This window comes from Bubalus bubalis, chromosome 3 (genome assembly GCF_019923935.1).
Source record: "Bubalus bubalis isolate 160015118507 breed Murrah chromosome 3, NDDB_SH_1, whole genome shotgun sequence".
NCBI lineage: Eukaryota > Metazoa > Chordata > Mammalia > Artiodactyla > Bovidae > Bubalus > Bubalus bubalis.
Window position 1 is genome coordinate 172,497,087 of NC_059159.1, and position 24,426 is coordinate 172,521,512.

The 24,426-nt window shown below is 43.1% G+C and overlaps 2 long non-coding RNA genes across 4 annotated transcripts; one reads left to right on the forward strand and one right to left on the reverse strand.

Moving 5' to 3' along the window:
* The first annotated feature begins 94 nt into the window (after nt 1-94).
* LOC102404275 lies at nt 95-24,426 on the forward strand. Of its 3 annotated transcripts, none has more exons than XR_006550198.1 (6): nt 95-231; nt 3,312-3,406; nt 3,953-4,034; nt 5,069-5,101; nt 5,215-5,268; nt 23,106-24,426. It is a non-coding gene; the product is annotated as an uncharacterized LOC102404275 (long non-coding RNA). The 3 variants fall into 3 exon arrangements; XR_006550197.1 differs by having other exon boundaries at nt 139-493; XR_327184.3 differs by lacking the exon at nt 5,215-5,268 and having other exon boundaries at nt 139-493.
* Nucleotides 4,071-6,543, reverse strand: LOC112583995. Its single transcript, XR_006550202.1, has 2 exons — nt 6,358-6,543; nt 4,071-4,125 (listed from the first exon to the last, which is right to left on the reverse strand). It is a non-coding gene; the product is annotated as an uncharacterized LOC112583995 (long non-coding RNA).

The following is a 24,426-nucleotide window of genomic DNA, read 5'->3' on the forward strand; positions in this document are numbered from 1 at the left end:
GTGGCCTGAGGGGCCAGGCGCCCCTGAGGCCGGGGTCCGGGCGGGGGGCAGCACCGGAAGGAGGGGCGGCGCCGGAATTGAAGGGCGGAGGCCACCGGGGTGGGAGCGGCGGCTGAGGAGATACGGGAAGGGGCTGAGAGGATGGCCTGAGGGAAGGCTATGGAGAAAGGCTCTGAAACGGCTCCCTTCTGGGCAAACGAATTGGAAGCAGATGGTGCTCTCCTTGGGCGGGTAGGGTCCAGGTGAGGGGAGGAAGCAGAGGGGCACGCGTGTGCCCAGAGTGAGGGCACCAAAGCCAGCCCTAGACAGGGAGCCCCCGTGGTGTGAGGGGAAGAAAGCGGTGCGACCAGCCTCGAGCCCAAAGGAGTGAATTCGAATGAGGTGCCCTTCATTGAAATAAAGTCCTCCCCCTGCCGCAGTCGGGCAGGGTACTCTGCTGGGGACCGAGCACGCCAGGGGAGACACGGGGCCCGCCCTCCTGGAGTCGTTCCAGGTAACCGGCAAGTAAACAAAGCAGATCATTACGCGTGGCCACGGGGAACTCAGAAAGCCCCGCGAGTAGCCACTCTAGATACCGGGCCAAGGGAAAGCCTCTGTGAGGAGGCGGCATTGAGGTGTGACCTGAGAGATGAGAAGGAGCCACCCTTGGGAAGGAGGACAGGCGGGGTGGGAGGTGGGTGAGGGAATCCCAGGCAGAGAGAAAAGCACTAGCGAGAGTGTTCCCCACCTCCAGCTTTCTGCTGGGTGGTGGCTGAAACCTCACGGTGGAAAACCACGCTGTGTTTATTCTGGATGATTTGTCCGGATGCAAGCCTTTCAAAATATGGCGAGGTGCACGAGCAAATGCCCTTATAAAACATTTCATCTGGAAATAAATACAGATTCTCCGCAAGTTGCAAAGACAGTAGCGAGAGCTTATGTGTCCACTCTATCTAGTTTCCTCTCATAGTTAAATCTTAGGTGTAGTGCCAAAGCTAGGAAATCGACAGTGGCACGCCAAGTATGTATCCTTCTGTGCCATTTTACCTCAGGCCTAGTTTTGTATAAGTACCGTTACAGTCAAGCTGCAGGGCTGTTCCATCGGCTTGGCCTTAGAATATCCAACAGTGTGGTGTCTGGGTAGTTGATATGGTAGACTTTCTAGTTTTAGCTCTGGAGCCCTGTGGTTGTCAGGGTAGAGAGTGGAGCACACACGATTGTCAAGGTGTCGAGTGGCAGATCGTGGTGGCTTTGGGGTGCAGGCACTCGAGTATGGCACAAGCCTAAGGCAGAACTCTCAAGTTTATCTCCAGTCACATCGGGAAAGAACTGTTTATATTCGTGGGAGTGGAGTACTGCTTGTGAAGTGACTTGGTTTGTAAGCCTTCTGGAGAAGAAGAAGGAGGGGAGTATGGCAGTTTAAGGCTCCTTTCCCTCTGAATCATCCTTGAGAAAGTCCACAGCTTCATATTTTCCATTCTGCAACAAATGAGCCCCAGAGGCATGAACTTCCTGTTTATGCCATGGTTCCCAGGAATAAGGAGTGAATGCACAAGCAGCTAATTAAAACCTTTAATAAAGGAGGGCTTGATTACAAATTGTATATGGTGGGAAAGTAGCTTTCATTTTTGCTGGAAAGGGAAATATTTCAGAATGGATTTCATGTTTGTACTACTACTCCTGTTGCCTTGATTCAAATCTCAAGGCAATCCCAGCAGCATCACTTCTGGAGAATTAGAAAAGCGGCTTCTCCCTTTGGGACGAACTCTTTGATAAACATTTGTTGGCCCTGGCTTCAGATTGCATCAGTATGGGAGCTAATTCCAGGCCCCAAACTGAGAACAAGTTTTGACTTGATTTTTAAATTACTTTCAAAGTAGATGGGAATTTCCAGATTTAAGAGTTTAAAATGCTGAATTTTATTTGCCCATGAAGCTATTGTATTCTGGCTTTCTAATGCATATTCTATATAAATTTATTGATTAAACATAAATAGGACTTTGTGGTGGTCTGGTGGTCACCTGCCAATGCAGGGGATGAGGGTTTGATCCGTAATCTGGAAAGATTCCACAGGGCGTGGAGCAACTGAACCTGTGGGCCCCAACTACTGAAGTCTCGGTCTAGAGTCCGAACACCTTAATGAAGAGTAGCTCGCGCTTGCTGCAGCTAGAGAAAGCCTGCGTGCAGCAGCCAAAAATTAATGAATAAAATTTAAAATATACTTTAAAAATAAATACTGTTGTATCATCCTCTCTCTTTGAAGGAATTTCAGTAATGATCTGGGCTCCCTGGTGGTTCAGACAGTAAAGAATCCACGTGCAGTTCGGGAGACCTGGATTCCATCCCTGGGTTGGGAAGATCCCCTGGAGAAGGGCTTTGCAACCCATTCCAGTATTCTTGCTTGGAGAATCCACATGGACAGAGGAGCCTGGCAGGCTACCGTCCATGGGGTCGCAGAGTTGGACACGACTAAGTGATTTTCACTTCAGTAATGATTAGAAGTTAGAATGTTTTTTTGAGAACTTTATGCTCTAAAAACTGAGACTTATTATATAAAATTACAAATTGAAAAGTGAAAGAATTATTTATAGTATTATTGCCTCTAATAGAACTATTATCATTTTGGTGAATTTTTCCTCTAGCTGTTATTTAAAGGATATGCTGTGCTATGCTTAGTTGCTCAGTCTTTTCTGACTCTGCAAACTCATGGACTGTTGCCCACCAGGCACCTCTGTCCATGGAGATTCTCCGGGCAAGAATACTGGAGTGGGTTGCCGTGCCCTGGTCCAGGGGATTTTCCCAACCTAGGGATCAAACCCAGCTCTCCCCAGTTGCAGGGGGATTCTTTACCATCTGAGCCACCAGGGAAGCCCTATTTAAAGGATAATTGCATATAATTTAAAATCAAAGTATTCATTCCATATGTCTTTTATTTTGCATCTTCAGGGCACTGAATTAAGCGTCAGTTGATGGTAATGGTGATGGCATTAAGACGTGGACGTGGGTTTAAGACAGACATGCACCGTGACTTTGTAACTGAATATGTAAGAAGGCAATTTAATTAGTGTTTTTTCTGCGTCCACCTAAAAAGCACTTGAAGAGAAAAGTCGTATTTATTTTTCCTTTAAATTATGATTCCAGACTGTTCACAATGCCTGTGGTGAAATCAGCTAACCAAATGCTTATGTGAGAACAGCATTACCAGCAAGCTGTATCTGTGGAATTTTCCCCAGGAGGGGTCTAACAAGGTTGATCTAGTTCTCTTTGTGGACTAATTCACATTTATTATATTACAGTCGTATTTTTGTCTTCTTGACTCTTCCGTTCTTCAGGAAATGACTCCAGGAACTAAATCGTAACAGGGGTTTCACCAGAGGACTTATTGTATATGGGCTATGGCAGCAGACCAGTTACACCACAGTACTTGGTAAGAGCACTGGGTGTTCATATTCTCGGATCTTACGAAAATAGAAAACATCATTGGTATTTAGTAGAGTCATCTACGGCAAGAATTTTATTAATCTGCTTTATTAGTTCACAAAGCAGATATTTATCAAACACCTATTATGTGCCAGGCGTTGTTCTAGGTGCTTGGAATATAACAGTGAACAAAAAAGACAAAAATGCTTGCCTGCATGGCGCTTACTTTCTAGTATTCCTTTGCACATGTATTGGTTTGCTCTGTGTGTGTACTCAGTCAGATCCTACTCTTTGCAGCCCCCTTGACTACACCCTGCCAGGTTCCTCTGTCCCTGGAATTCTCCAGGCAAGAATACTGGAGTGGGTTGCCATTTCCTCCTGCAGGGGATCTTCCCGACCCAGGGATTGTACCCAAGTCTCTTGCATCTCCTGCATTAGCAGGTCGATTCTTTACCACTAGTGCCATTGGGGAGCCTGTATTAGTTTGCTGTGGTTTACATAGTAAAGTGCAACGGACTGGATGGCTAAAACATCAGAATTTTATTTTTCTTAGATTTCTGCAAGTGAGAAGTCCAAGACCAAGGTTCAGCAAAGTTGGTTTCTTCTCAGGAGCCTGAGGGAAGCATCTGTTCCAGGTCTCTCTTCTTGACTTGTAGATCATTTTCTTTTTCTTGTGTTTGCATGTTGTCTTCTCTCTGCATACTTCTGTGTCCAAATCCCCTCTTCCTATAAGGACACCAGTCATATTGAATTAGAGCCTAGCCTAATAACCTCATTTTAACTTAATTACCTCTTTAAAGACCCTACCTCCAAATATAGTCATATTCTAAGGTGCTGGGGGTTAGGATTTCAACATACAACTTTTGGGGGAACCCAGTTCAGCTTCTAATACCACATATGACTATGGTGTATCCAAATATTTCTCTTGTTTTCTCATATCCATATCTCTGAGGTATTCAAAATCATTTATGTTCAAATTTACCAGGTAACAAAATGTACCAGGTAACCTGCTTATGAGTGATTTTTTTCTAAACATGATTTATTTTTATTAAATACTAAATGGAAAGTTCTTGGTTAGGAAGGATTACTCGGCTAGGAATGTTGCTCCATCTAGTGACTGCTATATTCAACTACTTTTGTCAAAGTTATAAAAATGAAAAATGGAGAATTATGTTGGAGAAGGGGTTCTCTTTTCAATAGGTTATTATTCACAAGGCACTATGGAGTCATGGTAAAAAAAATATTTCTTTCCACCATTGTATGTGGAAGGAAAGAGAGGTCTACATGATGGCACTATTTTTAGTGACTCTAGTAATATTAGTGTCATCGTTTACTATCACTACCAGTTACTATTTATTTGTTTATCCCCCGAGGAAACCAAGACTGGGTTTACTCCCTTGGCCGAGATCTCACAAATTATAAGTAGCGTTTCCCTCAAGTCTGTATGACTCCAGAGTTTAAGCTCTTAATCGTTCAGAATAAATAAGAGAAACAGAAAGACTCAAACATTTCATAATACAGCCTTGATAAATGACACATCTAAGCATGCGTCCAAAGGAGTACTCATGTTTGCCTTCAGTCTTGATATGTACTTAATCTTTATCTTGATGCTTTATTGTTCAGTTTTGCACTGTCATTGATATGTTGTGTCAAAATGTGTCTGTTTTAGGTAATGTTTATAAAGGACACAATCTACAGCCAGGTCAGTATCATATAGCTTATTGTATACCTTGAATTACGTGGAACAATAACTATTTAAAAGCTTGGAATTTTTGGTGGTTTTAAAGAATAGTTTTTGTTTCTCTATTATACAAGTTGAATGGGACAGCTAAACTGCCTGGAGACATCAAGAACAGCTTCTGCAGAAAGGTGAGTTTAGTAAGACAAATACAAGTTAGAAAAGGATGCTTTTGGAATACAGAGGATGCCTCTGTAAATGCATGTGGGTATGTCAGAGCTTGATATTTTGGGGGGAAATGTATGTAATCAGATATGCGGGGACTGAAAGTGATAAGAAATGACAATGGACTAAAAAGCATATGCCAAACTTAGAAGATAATTATGAAGCTGTAAGTTATGAAGGATCTTAACAAGAGGGGTGGAATGAACCCCTCTTATCAAAAGATCATGTAACAGACAATCTGAATAGGGCTTTATCTATTAAATTAAATAAGTAATAACCTTCTGAAACAGACAGTACTGGGCCCAGATGTGGTCACTGGTGATTTCTACCAAACATTTAAGAAAGAAATTATACCAGTTCTGTACTGCTGCTGCTAAGTCGCTTCAGTCGTGTCCGACTCTGTGTGACCCCATAGACGGTGGCCCACCAGGCTCCCCTGTCCCTGTGATTCTCCAGGCAAGAACACTGGAGTGGGTTGCTATCTCCTTCTCCAATGCATGAAAGTGAAAAGTGAAAGTGAAGTTGCTCAGTCATGTCCGACTCTTCGCGACCCCATGGACTGCAGCCTACCAGGCTCCTCCGTCCATGGGATTTTCCAGGCAAGACTACTGGAGTGGGGTGCCATCGCCTTCTCCGAGTTCTCTACAATCTATAAAATAGAAACAGAAGGAATACTTCCTAACTCATTCTATGAGACCAGCATTACTCTGATACCAAAATCAGACAAAGACATTATATAAAAGAAAACTATAGACCAATGTTGCTCATGAAGGTACAAAAGTTCTCAACAAAATGTAAGCAAATGTAATCCAACAACATATAAAAAGAATTATATGCAGTTACATATGAAATGGTTCAGCATTTGAAAATCAGTCAGTATAATCTATCACATCAACAGGATACAGAAAAGTCACATGATCCTATCAACAATTGCAGAAAAAGCATTTGACAGAATCCAATACTCATGATAAGAATTGAGTAAATAGAAAGGAATAGAGAAAGCTTCCTCAACTTGATAAAGAACATGTACAGAAAAGTTACAGTGAACGTCATACTTAACAGTGAGACAGTAGGAGCTTTCCCACTAAGATCAGGAGCGAGGCAACTCCTTTTCAACATCATACTGAAGTCCTGAAAGTGAAAGTGATAGTCGCTCAGTTGTGCCCGACTCTGCGACCCCACGGACTGTAGCCCGTCAGGCTCCTCTGTCCATGGGATTCTCCAGGCAAGAACACTGGAGTGGGTTGCCATGTCCTTCTCCAGTGCATGAAAGTGAAGAGTGAAAGTGAAGTCGCTCAGTCATGTCCGACTCTACCATGTCTTAAGTGCTTACTGTATGCCAGGAATGATAGTATCTCCTTTAATCCTCATAAACACCTTGCCTGGTAGTTTTCAACCTCATCCTAAGTTGAGGAAGATGAGATGGAAACTAATTTGGTCGGAGTCGCTCTGGGAAACAGCGTAGAGGAGTTGTGAAGACCACGGGTGCTGTGCCCCCTGCCTGGGTTAGAGTACTTGTTCCACCATCTCATGGCTGTCTCACCTTGGGCAAGTTATTTAACACCCTTAAACTTCATTTTCCTCATCTTCAAAATAGAAGAGTAAGCGAGATAACCCTTGTAAAGTGCTCAGCACAAAGCCTGGCACGTAGTAGGCAACTTCGCGTGTGTTAGTGGTTGCTGAAAGTAATTGTATATTATATAGACTTTCTATACTAATTTTTATTATTACAATAAGCAAGCAACACCACAGATTTCAACTTAGGTCACTCTGACGCTAAAGCTCCCCCATTTCCCTCTAATCAGCACCATCTCTGTAAGTTTTTAGTCATTGTTGAAGACAGAACCGATTCTCTTTAAATTGCTTAGACTCCGTGAAAGAAGATGTGCCAGTTTATCAGTTAGGACAGAGTAGATTATGTTGCATTAACGAGCATTAGAAAAGACCCTGATGCTGGGAAAGATTGAAGGCAGGGGGACAAGGTGATGACAGAGGATGAGATGGTTGGGTAGCATCACTGACTCAGTTTTGAGCAAATTCTGAGAGGTGGACAGGGAAGGACAGGGAAGCCTGGCGTGCTGCAGTCTGTGGGGTCTCAGAGTCAGACATGACTGAGGAACTGAACAACAACAGCAGCAATAAACAGCTTTCATATTTCCATGATTTTTCACTAAAGTCTTTATTTCTTACTCCTGGGATGACAGAGGCTTTTCATCACAGTCAGCCAGGGATCTCAGCTGATGGAAGCTCCACCTTGACATGTGCTTCCACCATCACAAGGAAAGGGAAAGGGGTTGCAGTGGCTTGTGCACTGTCTCTTGAAGCTTCTGCTTGAAAGGGACACGTGCACTGCTGTTTATGTTTCATGGATGGAAGCCAGTAACTTAGCCGGGTCCACCTTCAGACAAGCAGGGAAAAGTGTGGTTCTCTGGGTTTGGGAAGAGAGAATTAGACATCAGTGAGCAGCATTAAATGACTACTGAATTTTTTTTTTAGTTTCCTAAGTTGATATTTATATTTTCAGTTTCTAAATCTGCCCCCACCCTTTCTTATGTATATAGGTCTTCCTTGACTTGTGATGGAGTTATGTCCCAGTGAACCTAAGTTGAAATCATAAGTTGAAAATATTGTAAATCAAAAGTGCATTTAGTGCACCTAGCCCACAGAACATCATAGCATAGCCTAGCCTACCTCAAGCATGCTTGGAACACTTACATTAGCCTACTATTGGGCAAAGCCTGTTTATAGTGTAGTGTTGTGTCTCATGCATTTTATGGACTTCTGTATTGACAGTGAAAAACAGTGTAGTTGTGTGGGCACAGAATGGTTGTAAGTGTATCTGTTGTTTCCCCTTTGTGATTGTGTGGCTTACTAGGAACTGTGGCTCCCCAGCATCAAGAGAGAATGCCATTGCTAGCCTAAGAAAAGGTCAAAATTCACAATTCAAGGTACAGTTTCTTCTGAAGGTGTATCCCTTTCGCACCATTGTAAAGTCAAAGTCCTAAGTCGAACCACTGCAAGTCAGGGATCATTTGTATAGATTCTTCAGGAAAAAAGCCTAAATATGGTTTCAGAGAAACACTTCTCTTTCAGAGAGGTTATATCAGAATTGTCTGGAGACTTTTTCAAGATCATGTGCCCAGACCCCACCCAAGAAATGGAAATTTCTTAAGGTCAAGCTCTAGGTGTGTATCTTTTGAAAAAGCTCCCCAGATGGTTCTAGTTTTCTGTCTGTTGTGACTATGCAATTGTAAACTCATACTTGTTTTCAAGGATTATGTGTAAGACAAATGGGAAGAAACAGCTGAAAGGGTGAGCAAGAGGAAGGTATCTCTGCAGAAATTACAACCTGGGTGTAGCAGAGTTCTCGGCTCAAGCTGAAGCCTTGCTTACCTCACTAGTCAGTGTATTTGACTTGTGGCATGCCTAGGTGACTTCAGGTTTCCATTTATAAAAAGTATCACCAATCCTCATGAGAAAGACCTCACTTTAAGTTTAGGAGCAGCTGCACAGTGCAGAAGTGGCCGAGAGGAGCTACCCCACGTCCAAGGTCAGGGATGGCGGCTGAGAGGAGCTACCCCCGACCAAGGTCAGGGGCGGCGGCCGAGAGGAGCTACCCCATGTCCAAGGTCAGGGCAGCAGCCGAGAGGAGCTACCCCAAGTCCAAGGTCAGGGCGGCGGCCGAGAGGAGCTACTGAACGTCCAAGGTCGGGGTGACAGCCGAGAGGAGCTACCCCAAGTCCAAAGTCAGGGGTGGTGGCCGAGAGGACCTATCCCACATCCAAGGTCAGGAGCACTGGCTGTGCTTTTCTGGAGCAGCTGTGAAGAGATACCCCAAGTCCAAGGTAAGAGAAACCCAAGTAAGACGGCAGGCACTGAGAGAGGGCATCAGAGGGCAAACAGATGGAAACCACAATCACAGAAAAGAAGCCAATCTGATCATGTGGACCACAGCTTGTCTAATTCAATGAAACTAAGCCATGCTGTGTGGGGCCACCCAAGACGGATGGGTCATGGTGGAGAGGCCTGACAGAGTGTGGTCCACTGGAGATGGGAATGGCAAACCACTTCAGTATTCTTGCCTTGAGAACCCCATGAACCCCTATGAAAAGGAAAAAATACAGGATGCTGAAAGATGAACTCCCCAGGTTGGTAGGTGCCCAATATGCTACTGGAGATCAGTGGAGAAATAACTCCACAAAGAATGAAGGTATGGAGCCAAAGCAAAAAAACACCCAGTTGTGGATGTGACTGGTGATAGAAGCAAGGCCCGATGCTGTAAACAGCAATATTGCATACTAACCTGGAATGTTAGGTCCATGAATCAGGCAAACTGGAAGTGGTCAAACAGGAGATGGCAAGAGTCAACGTCAACATTCTAGGAATCAGCAAACTAAGATGGACTGGAATGGATGAATTTAACTTAGATGACCATTATATCTACTACTGTGGGCAGGAATCCCTTAGAAGAAATGGAGTAGCCATCATGGTCAACAAAAGAGTCCAAAATGCAGTACTTGGATGCAGTCTCTAAAATGACAAAACGATCTCTGTTCATTTCCAAGACAAACCATTCAATATCATGGTAATCCAAGTCTATGCGCCAACTAGTAATGCCGAGGAAGCTGAAGTTGAATAGTACTATGAAGACCTACAAGACCTTCTAGAACTAACACCCATAAAAGATGTCCTTTTCATCATAGGGGACTGGAATGCAAAAGTAGGAAGTCAAGAAACACCTGGAGTAACAGGCAAATTTGGCCTTGGAGTACAGAATGAAGTAGGGCAAAGGCTAATAGAGTTTTGCCAAGAGAACCCACTGGTCATAGCAAACACCTTCCAACAACATGAGAAAAGACTCTACACATGGACATCACCAGATGGTCAATATCAAAATCAGATTGATTATATTCTTTGCAGCCAAAGATGGAGAAGCTCTATACAGTCAGCAAAAACAAGACCGGGAGCTGACTATGGCTCAGATCAAGAACTCCTTATTGCCAAATTCAATCTTAAATTGAAGAAAATGCAGAAAACCAGTAGACCATTCAGGTATGACCTAAATCAAATCCCTTATGATTATACAGCGGAAGTGATAAATAGATTTAAGGGACTAGATCTGATAGACAGAGTGCCTGATAAACTATGGACAGAGGTTCGTGACATTGTACAGGAGGCAGGGATCAAGACCATTCCCATGGAAAAGAAATGCAAAAAAGCAAAATGGCTGTCTGAGGAGGCCTTACAAATAGCTGTGAAAAGAAGAGAAGCGAAAAGCAAAGGAGAAAAGGAAAGATATACCCATTGGAATGCAGAATTCCAAAGAATAGCAAGGAGAGATAAGAAAGCCTTCCTTAGGGATCAACGCAAAGAAATAGAGGGGAAAGACTAGAGGTCTCTTCAAGAAAATTAGAGATACCAAGGGACCTTTCGTGCAAAGATGGGCTCAATAAAGGACAGAAATGGTATGGACCTAACAGAAGCAGAAGATATTAAGAAGAGGTGGCAAGAATACACAGAAGAACTGTCCAAAAAAGATCTTCATGACCCAGATAATCACGGTGTGATCACTCACCTAAAGCCAGACATCCTGGAATGTGAAGTCAAGTGGGCCTTAGGAAGCATCAGTACGAACAAAACTAGTGGAGGTGATGGAATTCCAGTTGAGCTCTTTCAAATTCTAAAAGATGATGCTGTGAAAGTGCTGCACTCAATATGCCAGCAAATTTGGAAAACTCAGCAGTGGCCACTGGACTGGAAAAGGTCAATTTTCATTCCAATCCCAAAGAAGGGCAATGCCAAAGAATGCCCAAACTACCGCATAATTGCACTCATCTCACATGCTAGTAAAGTAATGCTCAAATTTCTCCAAGCCAGGCTTCAGCAATACGTGAACCATAAACTTCCAGATGTTCAAGCTGGTTTAAGAAAAGGCAGAGGAACCAGAGATCAAATTGCCAACATCTGATGGGTCATAGAAAAAGCAAGAAAGTTCCAGAAAAACATCTATTTCTGCTTTATTGACCATGTCAAAGCCTTTGACTGTGTGGATCACAATAAACTGTGGAAAGTTCTTCAAGAGATGGGAATACCAGACCACCTGACCTGCCTCTTGAGAAATCTGAATGCAGGTCAGGAAGCAACAGTTAGAACTGGACATGGAACAACAGACTGGTTCCAAATAGGAAAAGAAGTACATCAAGGCTGTATATTGTCACCCTGCTTATTTAACTTATATGCGGAGTACATCATGAGAAATGCTGGGCTGGAAGAAGCACAAGCTGGAATCAAGATTTCTGGGAGAAACAACAATAACCTCAGATATGCAGATGACACCACCCTTATGGCAGAAAGTGAAGAGGAACTAAAGAGCCTCTTGATGAAAGTGAACGAGGAGAGTGAAAAGGTTGGCTTAAGCTCAACACTCAGAAAACTAAAATCATGGCATCCAGTCCCATCACTTCATGGCAAATAGATGGGGAAACAATGGAAACAGTGGCTGACTTATTTTTTTGGGCTCCAAAATCACTGCAGATGGTGACTGCAGCCATGAAATTAAAAGACGCTTACTCCTTGGAAGGAAAGTTATGACCAACCTAGATAGCATATTCAAAAGCAGAGAGATTACTTTGCCAACAAAGGTCCGTCTAGTCAAGGCTATGGTTTTTCCAGTGGTCATGTATGGATGTGAGAGTTGGACTGTGAAGAAAGCTGAGCGCTGAAGAATTGATGCTTTTGAACTGTGGTGTTGGAGAAGACTCTTGAGAGTCCCTTGGACTGCAAGTAGATCCAACCAGTTCATCTTGGGGGAGATCAGTCCTGGGTGTTCATTGGAAGGACTGATGTTGAAGCCAAAAATCCAATACTTTGGCCACCTGATATGAAGAGCTGACTCATTTGAAAAGACCCTGATGCTGGGAAAGATTGAGGGCAGGAGGAGAAGGGGACGACAGAGGATGAGGTGGTTGGATGGCTCACTGACTCAATGGACATGGGTTTGGGTGGACTCCAGGAGTTGGTGATGGACAGGGAGGCCTGGCGTGCTGCGGTTCATGGTGTCGCAAAGAGTCATACACGACTGAGTGACTGAACTGAACTGAACTGATATAGGAAGTAGACTAATGATTGCTTTTTCCTTTCGCTTTTCCTTTTCCTTTCACTGGTTTGTAATCTCCGTTTCATAAAATTAGGTGTGATTTTTGTAAATCTTCTCAAAATTGATGAAATTAAACTTTGCGTAGCATTCAACCAAGTGATTTTTATTTCAGCATAGTGACACTGTCTTTTTTTTTTCCCTGTTTTAACCTGAAGCACTTTTGTCAATATTTGAATTGCTTTCAGTGCAACACTTTAAACCTTGAAGTGTCTCCATTTAGATGATCAGAGTACAAAACCCCTTCTGTCCCTGCCGCCCCTGACCAAAGCAAACAAAACTGCAAACCCACAACTCAGTTTCAAATAAGCTTTGAGAAAATGGGGCTCTAGATATTTACATATAGGTCAAGAAATAAATTGCAAACTATTTACAAAAATACACAGGCTTATATGTATTAAAAATCTACATCAGTTCATAAAAATATTAATACATAAAAACACTATATAAAGTTAAGAACTCAGAAGTATGATCTAAGACTTCCTAGGATACACCACTTATTCAAGTCACTGTTGAAAAAATCAGATTTTGCTACCTTGGAATCTAAACTGTTAAACAACCATTTTTTGAACACTGACAGCACAAACCAAAAAAGGAAAAAAGGCCCTCTGTGCACACTAGCATTATTTTGCACTCAGTTAAAATATACCATTCCTGATATTTCCATTAACACACAGTTAAATCACATACCTCTAACCCTTTGGAAATAACTTTCTGACGTACCTTTGCTTTCATTGTTATGCCTTACACACAGTGCTCAGACTATCTTTTTAATGTAAAAGCTACCATGTTTTATAGAGTGGCAATGCAGTGATTAGTAAAAGTGTTTGGTCGTGTCAGTGATTTATTTTTCCCCTTCAGTGAAAGTACTCAGTTTTGTACTCAGTTAGCAGCCACTGAATCATTCTTAGCTCTATGTCAGATATTTTATTCAGGTGATGAAATCATCAAAAGTCTTTTTTGAGACCTTCTAGACCTTCCAAGTCCCTTGGACTGCAAAGAGATCCAACCAGTCCATTCTGAAGGAGATCAGCCCTGGGATTTCTTTGGAAGGAATGATGCTAAAGCTGAAACTCCAGTACTTTGGCCATGTCATGCAAAGAGTTGACTCATTGGAAAAGACTCTGATGCTGGGAGGGATTGGGGGCAGGAGGAGAAGGGGACTACGTAGGATGAGATGGCTGGATGGCATCACTGACTCGATGGACGTGAGTCTGAGTGAACTCCGGGAGTTGGTGATGGACAGGGAGGCTTGGCGTGCGGCGACTCATGGGGTCTCAAAGAATCGGACACGACTGAGCGACTGAACTGAACTGAGACCTTCCAAAGGGGAAGAAAGTTAATTGTTCCCTCAACAGTACTAATGGGAGCATTGGGTGTGCACCGTTTTGTGACTGCAAGGAAAGTGAGCAGCACAGTGTTGGTATTTAGTGGACTTCATGTTCAGAAGAAGCCTCCTCTAGGGATCTGTCATGGAATCCCTAATTTAGAAGCAGGTGAACCACAGCACTAATCAGAGAGCAGGTGAAGTATGGAAATAGGAGCAGAAGATGTTTTCTAAGTCTTGAGGTGATCTTAGGCAGGTTGTAAATCGGTGTTGTTTTGTCTTCGGCATCCTTTCGCTTCTCTTATCTGCCCCTCTTGTGCTTCGTAGTGTTTGGTGCTGCTGCTGCTAAGTCGCTTCAGTAGTGTCCGACTCTGTGCGACCCCAGAGATGGCAGCCCACCAGGATGCCCCGTCCCTGGGATTCTCCAGACAAGAACACTGGAGTGGGTTGCCATTTCCTTCTCCAATGCATGAAAGGGAAAAGTGAAAGTGAAGTCGCTCAGTTGTGTCCGACCCTCAGCGACCTCATGGACTGCAGCCCACCAGGCTCCTCCATCCATGGGATTTTCCAGGCAAGCGTACTGGAGTGGGGTGCTATTGCCTTCTCCGGTGTTTGGTGCTAATTACCCTAATTACCACGATTCTCCAGTCCATCTGAGCTTGTCTTCTTCTGTCAAAGCTCTCTGATCCAGAATTATCTACGTTCATCTTTTGGAGAGTCTCTGATACTAGAAAAAAAAAAGTAACTCCATTGTATTGATTTGCCCTAATGAATACATGGGCTTCCCTGGTGACTCAGATGGTAAGGAATCTGCCTGCAATGCAAGGGCCTACGGTTCGATCCCTGGGTTGGGTACATCCCTTGGAGAAGGCAATGGCTACCCACTCCAGTATTCTTGCCAGGAGAACTCCATGGACAGAAGAACCAGGTGGGCTACAGTTCATGGGATCACAAACAGTCAGACACAACTGAGCGACTTTGAGAGGAAGAGAGAATGAATATATGGATTATCAGTAGCCAACCTCTTGTGTTTGGATATAGTTGATACTTTAAAGAGGAATGCCTATTCAAATGAACTTAGGTTTGAAAGAATTTCTTTCATTATTAGAATGTAAAAAAAAATTCAGGCTGTTTTAAGAGGGCACTTTTAGGGGGTAGGGGTGAAAGCAGTTTGGTTATTTTTTGGAGACCAGTTCTGTGGGTACTTAGAAGCCTAAGCTGTTCGGCCTTTTTAGGTTTACTTCCCTGTGTGAAGAGCCTGTTATTTCTTAAGCTCACAGTTCTTTCACAGTTCTTTTGACGATGGTAGAAGGGATGTTGACTTTATTGTAGGAGTTGTTTGAAAGGTCTTACTTGTATCTTGGTTACTAGGTTACTAGGTATCTTTGTTATTAGACCTCTGCCTCCAGAGACTTAGTTGAGGAGGGAAAATAGATGAAGAAAAATATGTAATAAGTACTATAATGAAGTTTCTTAGAGGAATTGACATTTGACTTAATTCAGCAAATACTATCTAGGTGCCTGCTGTGTGCCCAGCACAGCCTAGGTGCTGGGGTTATGGTGATAAATAGCACAGGCTTAGTCCCTGCCTCCATGGAGCTTACTGTCAGTGGTTCCGGACAATGGGCTGCAGGCAACATGTTGTCAGGGAAGTGGTTACTACATAGAGGTCAGGCAAAACGCAGACTTGCTCTCATATTCCATCATGGTAGAGTGGCATTTCATATGAAATGGAAAAGTAGCTGATCAAGTTATCTTGTATGATTATATGGGAATATGTACTCCCTGAGCAGGAAGTTCTGGGGAATCAGATAGCTGTTGCCATAGGTCAGTTTAAAGGGGAACAGGCCTGATTTCACCATGATGGGTGCCTTTAATGGCATGGGGTAATTTAAAGCAAGCAGGTGACACATTCAGATTGCAGAAGTATTGCTTTAATGGAGTACAACTGAAAGCCTTTATGGGATAGTGTTGTAAAAAAAAAATCTCTTATAGCTTGTAGTCATAGGGCTGAGATAACTGAAAGCCACATTCAGAGATTGCTTCTGTGATTTGGTAAATTATATTAGTACATGAATTCACATACTTTGCTAGCATTTTATATGAATGTCAGGCTAAGCTAGATTAGTGAATAGTGGGGTTTTAACAAATGGAATAGCAGCATATGAAAACGTCAAGGCTTAGAGAACCCCAAACTCCTAGATTTATCCAAAATAGAATTCTCAGCTGTGGCACTGTTAACATTTTGGAATGGATTATTTTGTTGTGGGGCTGCTATGGGCATTGTGAGATGTTTAGCAGCAGCCCTGGCCTCCGCCTCCATCCCTGGCCAGTAGCACCCCATCCCTGAGACGCAGCAATCAAAAATGTCTCCAAATATTGCCAAACGCCCACCCCAACCCCAGGTGAGGCAAGGGAGAAAATTGCCTCTGGTTTGAGAAGCATTGGATAAATGTCACCTGCTGTGTAAACCTTGCTTGATGAAACCATGACTCAAAGAGAGAAGACCGAGAAGTTGTCTCATGCTCCATCTCTCATTATCATTTATCTAGTAATTGACACTTAACACTTTGTTAAAATCATATTAAACACTTTATAAAAGTAAAACAAATTGCAATTCTAGAGTAAGTATCCATTTGTCAGCGTAAAATGCATAGCTCACTTCACACTTGTTACATCTGAACATACATACATGTATGGAATTAGTAATATGAATTATTTAATATTACAAAGTGTTTCTCAGCTGCCCTGCATCCTGGTGTTGAATAGTATGCTAATTAGTGAATATCACACTGGATACTCCAAGTAAAATTTGAAGTGAAATTTAAAAAATGGACATGCAACACTCTGAGACTTTACAAGTATCTATTCATCCATGCTCAGAGAGGATTTGTCCAACTATTTAATTTGCATTTTCTCTTACCAAAGTGCTTGTGCTGTTCCTATTCCTTCCATAGCAAAGTCTGTCTGATAGCAGAAGCACAACCCACACGCCTACACAGGCTTCAGGGACAGTCACCTTTTATTTAGAGGAGAACGGAGGACAAGGACAAGAGATGCAGAAAAACATCTCCCTGGAGCCCAAATTAAGTTAGTGTCACAACAGGGACCTATTTCAGGTCACAGATTGCCCTGTGCCAGCACTGAGTGCTGGGCCCTGACTGATATCGATATCCACGTGTTCTTTTATGAATTTATTCTCTGTCTCTCATACACAGGGGGCTCTCTAACAAGTGGGGCCCGGAGGACCAGTTTGAAGGCTGGCGTTGGGTCTTATCATTCAGTGTATACTGCTTAGGTCATGCCCTTCTTTCCCAGTAGGGCACCTGCTCCACAGCTATCGGTCATTCTGCGCTTCCCAGTTTAGTCTTTGCAGAAAGAGTTCATGCCACGAGGGAGGAGAACTAGGGCTCTCACTCCTTCTCTCCTTTTTATATTTTAAATCTATTTGGAAATACTTTTATTTTTTAATAATTTTATTTATTTATTTTGGCTGTGCTGGGTCTTCGTTGCTCCGCAGGCTTTTCTCTGGTTGCGGGGGGTGGGGGCTGCTCTCCAGCTGTGGTGTGTGGGTTCTCATTACGGTGGCTTTTCTTGTGTGGAGCACGGACTCTAGCGAGCACAGGCCTCAGCAGTTGTGGCAAGTGGCCTCGGTGGTTGCGGCTCCCAGGATCTGGAGCATAGGCTCAGTAGCTGTGGTGCTGAGTTACTCCTCGGCACATCCTGGACCAGGGATCCAACCTGTGTCTCCTGCATTGGCAAGCAGGTTCTTTACCACTGAGCCACCAGGGAAGCCATTGAAATTACAAAAAAACTTGCAAAGATAGTATATATTTCCTGTACATTCTTCCCCAGGCTTCCCTGAAAGATAACATCTTCCATAATCAAGCTGCATTTACCAAAACTAAGACATTAACATGAGTACAATACTGTTAACAAAACCACAAACTTTATTTGGCTTTCCCCAGTTTATTTTTGCTGATGCCCTTTCTGTTTCAGAATCTTACACTTCATTCAATCATTATGATTCTTTAGTCTCCAAGCTGTGATAGTTTTTTCTTGGCTTTTCCTTGTCTTTCGTGCCCTGGGCAGTTTTGAAGAGTTCAGTTCAGTTCAGTTGCTCACTCACGTCTGACTCTTTGCGACCGTATGGACTGCAGCACGCCAGGCCTCCCTGTCCATCACCAACTTCCGGAGTTTAACCAAACTTATGTCCATTGAGTCGGTGATGCCATCCAACCATCTCATCCTCTGTCGTCCCCTTCTCCTCCTGCCCTCAATCTTTTGCAGCATCAGGTGCAAATGAGTCAAATGAGTCAGCTCTTCGCATCAGGTGGCCAAAGTATTGGAGTTTCAGCTTCAACATCAGTCCTTCCAATGAATGTTCAGGACTGATTTCCTTTAGGATGGATTGGTCGGATCTCCTTGAAGTCCAAGGGACTCTCAAGAGTCTTCTCCAACACCACAGTTCAAAAGCATCAATTCTTCGGTGCTCAGCCTTCTTCACAGTCCAACTCTCACATCCATACATGACCACAGGAAAAACCATAGCTTTGACTAGACAGACTTTTGTGGGCAAAATAATGTCTCTGCTTTTGAATATGCTGTCTATGTTGGTCATAACTTTCCTTCCAAGGAGCAAGTGTCTTAATTTCATAGCTGCAGTCACCATCTGCACTGATTTTGGAGCCCCCAAAAATAAAGTCAGCCACCGTTTCCACTGTTTCCCCATCTATTTGCCATAAAGTGATGGGACCAGATGCCATGATCTTAGTTTTCTGAGTGTTGAGCTTAAGCCAACCTTTTCACTCTCCTCTTTCATCAAGAGGCTCTTTAGTTCTTCTTCACTTTCTGCCATAAGGGTGGTGTCATCTGCATATCTGAGGTTATTGTTATTTCTCCCAGAAATCTTGATTCCAGCTTGTGCTTCTTCCAGCCCACTGTTTATCATGATGTACTCTGCATATAAGTTAAATAATTAGGGTGACAATATACAGCCTTGACATACTCCTTTTCCTATTTGGAACCAGTCTGTTGTTCCATGTCCAGTTCTAACTGTTGCTTTCTGATCTGCATTCAGATTTCTCAAGAGGCAGGTCAGGTGGTCTGGTATTCCCATCTCTTGAAGAACTTTCCACAGTTTATTGTGATCCACACAGTCAAAGCCTTTGACATGGTCAATAAACCAGAAATAGATGTTTTTCTGGAACTCTCTTGCTTTTTCCATGATCCAGCAGATGTTGGCAATTTGATGTCTGGTTCCTCTGCCTTTTCTAAATACAGCTTGAACATCTGGAAGTTCACAGTTCACATACAGTTGAAGCCTGGCTTAGAGAATTTTGAGCATTACTTTGCTAGCGTGTGAGATGAGTACAATTGTGTGGTAGTTTGAGCATTCTTTGGCATTGCCCTCCTTTGGGATTGGAATGAAAACTGACCTTTTCCAGTCCTGTGGCCACTGCTGAGTTTTCCAAATTTGCTGGCATGTTGACTGCAACACTTTCACACCATCATCTTTTAGAATTTGACATAGTTCCACTGGAATCCCATCACCTCCACTAGCTTTGTTCGTACTGATGCTTCCTAAGGCCCACTTGACTTTGTATTGCAGGAGATCTGGCTCTATGTGAGTGATCACACCACCATGATTGTCTGGGTCGTGAAGATCTTTTTTGTACAGTTCTTCTGTGTATTCTTGCCACTGCTTCTTAATATCTTCTGCTTCTGTTAGGTCCATACCATTTCTGTCCTTTATTGAGCCCATCTTTGCAGGAAAGGTCCCTTGGTATCTCTAATTTTCTTGAAGAGATCTGTAGTCTTTCCCATTCTATTGTTTTCCTCTATTTCTTTGCATTGATCCCTGAGGAAGGCTTTCTTATCTCTCCTTGCTATTCTTTGGAATTCTGCATTCCAATGGGTATATCTTTCCTTTTCTCCTTTGCTTTTCGCTTCTCTTCTTTTCACAGCTCTTTGTAAGGCCTCCTCAGGCAGCCATTTTCCTTTTTTGCATTTCTTTTTCATGGGAATGGTCTTGATCCCTGCCTCTTGTACAATGTCACGAACCTCTGCCCATAGTTCATCAGGCACTCTGTCTATCAGATCTAGTCCCTTAAATCTATTTGTCACTTCCACTGTATAATCATAAGGGATTTGATTTAGGTCATACCTGAATGGTCTAGTGGTTCCCCACTTCCTTCAATTTCAGTCTGAATTTGGCAATAAGGAATTCATGATCTGAGCCACACTCAGCCCCTGGTCTTGTTTTTGCTGACTTTGTAGAGCTTCTCCATCTTTGGCTGCAAAGAATATAATCAATCTGATTTCTGTGTTGACCATCTGGTGATGTCCATGTGTAGAGTCTTCTCTTGTGTTGTTGGAAGAAGGTGTTTGCTATGACCAGTGCGTTCTTTTGGCAAAACTCTATTAGCCTTTGCCCTGCTTCATTCTGTACTCCAAGGCAAAATTTGCCTGTTAGCCCAGGTGTTTCTTGACTTCCTACTTTTGCATTCCAGTCCACTATAATGAAAAGGACATCTTTTTTGGGTGTTAGTTCTAAAAGGTCTTGGAGGTCTTCATAGAGCCGTTGAACTTCAGCTTCTTTAGCATTACTGATTGGGGCACAGACTTGGATTACCATGATATTGAATGGTTTGCCTTGGAAATGAACAGAGATCGTTTTGTCGTTTTAGAGACTGCATCCAAGTACTGCATTTCGGACTCTTTTGTTGACCCTGATGGCTACTCCATTTCTTCTAAGGGATTCCTGCCCACAGTAGTAGATATAATGGTCATCTGAGTTAAATTCACCCATTCCAGTCCATTTTAGTTCACTGATTCCTAGAATGTCGACGTTCACTCTTGCCATCTCCTGTTTGACCACTTCCAATTTGCCTTGATTCATGGACCTGACATTCCAGGTTCCTATGCAATATTGCTCTTTACAGCATTGGACCTTGCTTCTATCACCAGTCACATCCACAGCTGGGTATTGTTTTTGCTTTGGCTCCATCCCTTCATTCTTTCTGGAGTTATTTCTCCACTGATCTCCAGTAGTATATTGGGCACCTACCAACCTGGGGAGTTCATCTTTCAGTATCCTATCTGTTTGCCTTTTCATACTGTTCATGGGGTTCTCAAGGCAAGAATACTGAAGTGGTTTGCCATTCCCTTCTCCAGTAGACCACATTCTGTCCGACCTCTCCACCATGACCCGTCCATCTTAGGTGGTCCCACCCGGCATGGCTTAGTTTCACTGAGTTAGACAAGGCTGTGGCCCATGGAATCAAATTGGCTAGTTTTCTGTGATTGTGGCTAGATTTCCGTCTGTCTGCCCTCTGATGCTCTCTCTCAGCACCTACCATCTTACTTGGGTTTCTCTTATCTTGGACTTGTGGTATCTCTTCATGGCTGCTCCAGCAAAGCACAGCCACTGCTCCTGACCTTGGATGTAGGGTATCTCCTCATGGCCGCCACTGTTGACCTTGGACATGGGGTATTTCCTCTCAGCTGTTCTGTGCTGCACAGCTGGTGCCAGAATACTAGAGTGGATAGCCTATCCCTTCTCCAGGGGATCTTCCTGACCCAGGAGTTGAACTGGGGTCTCCTGCATTGCAGGCGGATTCTTTACCAACTGAGCTATCAGGGAAGCTGATTTTGAAGAGTACAGGTCAGGTTTTGTAAGCTGTTCCTCTATGTTTGCCTGGTGTTTGGATTTATCATGATTACATTGGGAGTATGGATTTGGGGGAGGAATGCCACAGAGATGAGCTGCCCTTTTCACTGTATCATATCAGAAGAACGGACAGCATGACTTATGACTTAACCTTGGAGTGCTCACTTGGCTAAGGTGGTGTGTCTTGTTTCTCTAGTTACTTGTGTCTCTCCATACTGTGTACTTTTAAATATCTACTTATTTGGCTGCACCAAGTCTTTGTTTGCAGCATGGAAACTCATAATTGGCATGTAGGGTCTAGTTCCCTGACCAGGGATCGAACCTGGGCCCCCTGCTTTGGGAGCCTGGAGTCTTAACCACTGGACCACTGGTAAGTCCTTCTGTACCCTAGTCTCTAGAAGAAAGTTGTTAAGCCCAGACCACACTCTAGGGATAGGGAATGTACTTAAAAAAAAAAAAAAAAAAAGGCATTCTAGCAATCCTTATCTAATATCCCCACCTCCAACTGTCCATTCAGTTCCTGAGCCTTTGGAAGATTCTGTGATACACAACAATTTCGTTCTTGGCTTTCCCTACTATATTCTCAGTCACTTTTCTGCATTCTAGCCTTAATGTTTTATTGCTATTGTCTCCTCTTCTTTTCTCTCTGGATTTATAGGATTATGAGTTTTAAAAAAAATCCCTTTAGAGTAGTTTTAGTGAAGTTTCAGAGGAAGTGAAATTGAAAATTATTGTATTCAGTCTGGCATCTTTGTCTGGAAACCTCAGGAAACATTTTTTAATCATCAAAATTGACATGTAATCTGCATTAAACATTGCGATCAGTCAAGAAACTCAGTTCACAGCTAGAGAAGCAAGGCTTCTAGTGTTGGTTGGTATGCTTGGCCCTGATCATCAAGGGTAAATTAGGGTTACTGTTATAAAGCTAGCAGAGTCTGGATACTTCCTCTTACATGCCTAGTTAATAAGTTTAACAAAAAATAAAGTAGGCTTAGATACCTCAGGAATCAAAATTGGGGTCAGCTGACTAGGCAGAGAACTTTAACTGACTTATGCTAGCCAAAGGCAACCAAAGCTTGAATTTGTAGGGGAAGGAAGTGTGGATCATGAATTTTAAATTATTATAACTAGGCTCAAACACATCTTTGTTAATCCATATAGTAACCATTGCAATCAACACATTTTTGCCAACAAGAAATAAGCTTGTTTATTCCTATAGCATAATTTGCTGTATGATTCAGAGAGTTCAAACCAGGGCTCTGTAACAGCCTAGAAGGGTGGGGTGGGGAGGGAGGGAGGGGGGCTTAAGAGGGAGGGGACATAGGAATACTTACGGCTGATTCATGTTGATGTTTGGCAGAAACCAACACAATACTGTAAAGCAATTATCTTTCAATTAAAAATGAATTTTAAAGAAGGTAGATTATGGATCATTGTAGGCGTTAATATAGTCATGGTGATTAAATATAAACTCCCTGGGTTGGGAAGACCTCCTGGAGAAGGAAATGGCAACCCACTCCAGTACTCTTGCCTGGAAAATCCTATGGATGGAGGAACATGGTAGGCTACAGTCCATGGGGTCGCAGAGTCAGACACGACTGATTGACTTCACTTTAACTTCATGATAAAAAAAAAAAAATCTGTGTTTCAGGATTCGACAAACTCTTGGAAAATATATCCTGCCTCTTGCTAGTTGCAGAGGTATTTTCCCTGCAGAAAGTCACTGATGTGCTTGAAGAAGTGGCAGTCGGTTGGCGAGAGGCCTGGTGAATATGGCGGCTGAGGCAGAACTTCCTAACCCGGTTCCTCCACTCTCTGAAGCGTTGCTGTGTGCCGTGTGGTTGGCATGGTCATGGAGAGGGCTGGGCCCTTTCTGGCGACCAGTGCCACCGCTGCGGCCGCTGCAGTTTGCAGTGCCTCTCACCCATCTGCCGAGCAGACTTCCCAGCAGACGCAGTGGTCTCACTGGGGCTGAGAAAGCTGTAGTGGAACACACTGGCAGAAGACCATGAGACAGTAACCATGGCCTTTTTTGGTGCAAGTTTGGCTTTGGGAAGTGCTTTGGAACTTCTTCTGGGTTCAGCCACTGAGCTGGTCATCGCTGGTTGTCTTTTCACCATGCATCCCATTCCAGTTGAGAAATGGTTCATTGTTGTGTAGAATAAGAGAAGATGATACTTCAAAATGACCATTTTTTGATTTGCAGTCAGCTCACGAAGCACCCACTTATCGAGCTTTCTCACCTTTCCAGTTTGCTTCAAATGAATGCCGAGTGACTGTGGAATGGTTGACATTGAGTTCTTTGGAAACTTCCCACGTAGTTGTAAGAGGATCGGCTTGGATGATGGCTCTCAGTTGGTCATTGTCAACTCCGATGGCTGGCCACTACACTCCTCATCTTCAAGGCTCTCATCTCCTTTGCAGAATTTCTTGAACCACCACTGCACTGTATGGTCATTAGTAGTTCCTGGGCCTCATGTGTTGTTGATATTGTGAGTTGTCTCTGCTGCTTTATGACCCATTTTGAACTCGAATAAGAAAATCACTGGAATTTGCTTTTTCTCTAATATCATTTCTATCTGTAGTCTAAAATAAACAGCAAGTAATGTCTTTAGCAAAAAAAAAACAAAAACAAAAAAACCATGAAGTGAGAAGTGAGGATTAAAATGATGTATAGCATAACCACATTTATTTAAGAATATATTCCAGTATCAAATGGCAAAATTCAATGCAAAACTGCAATTATTTTTGCACCAACCTAATATCCACTCTGGCTTCTTGACCACTTGTGTAAATGAAGACTGTTGCTCTCTATGCATTTGCTCTCTTTCTCTCTCCCTCCCTTGTCTTTCATCTTTCCTCCTCTTCCTCTTCATCTTTTTGAAAGACTTTTAAAGATCAGCTTTGAGTTTATAATAAAGTTGGGAGGAAGATACAGAGATGTCCCTCCCGCATGTAGGCACCTCGTTTAA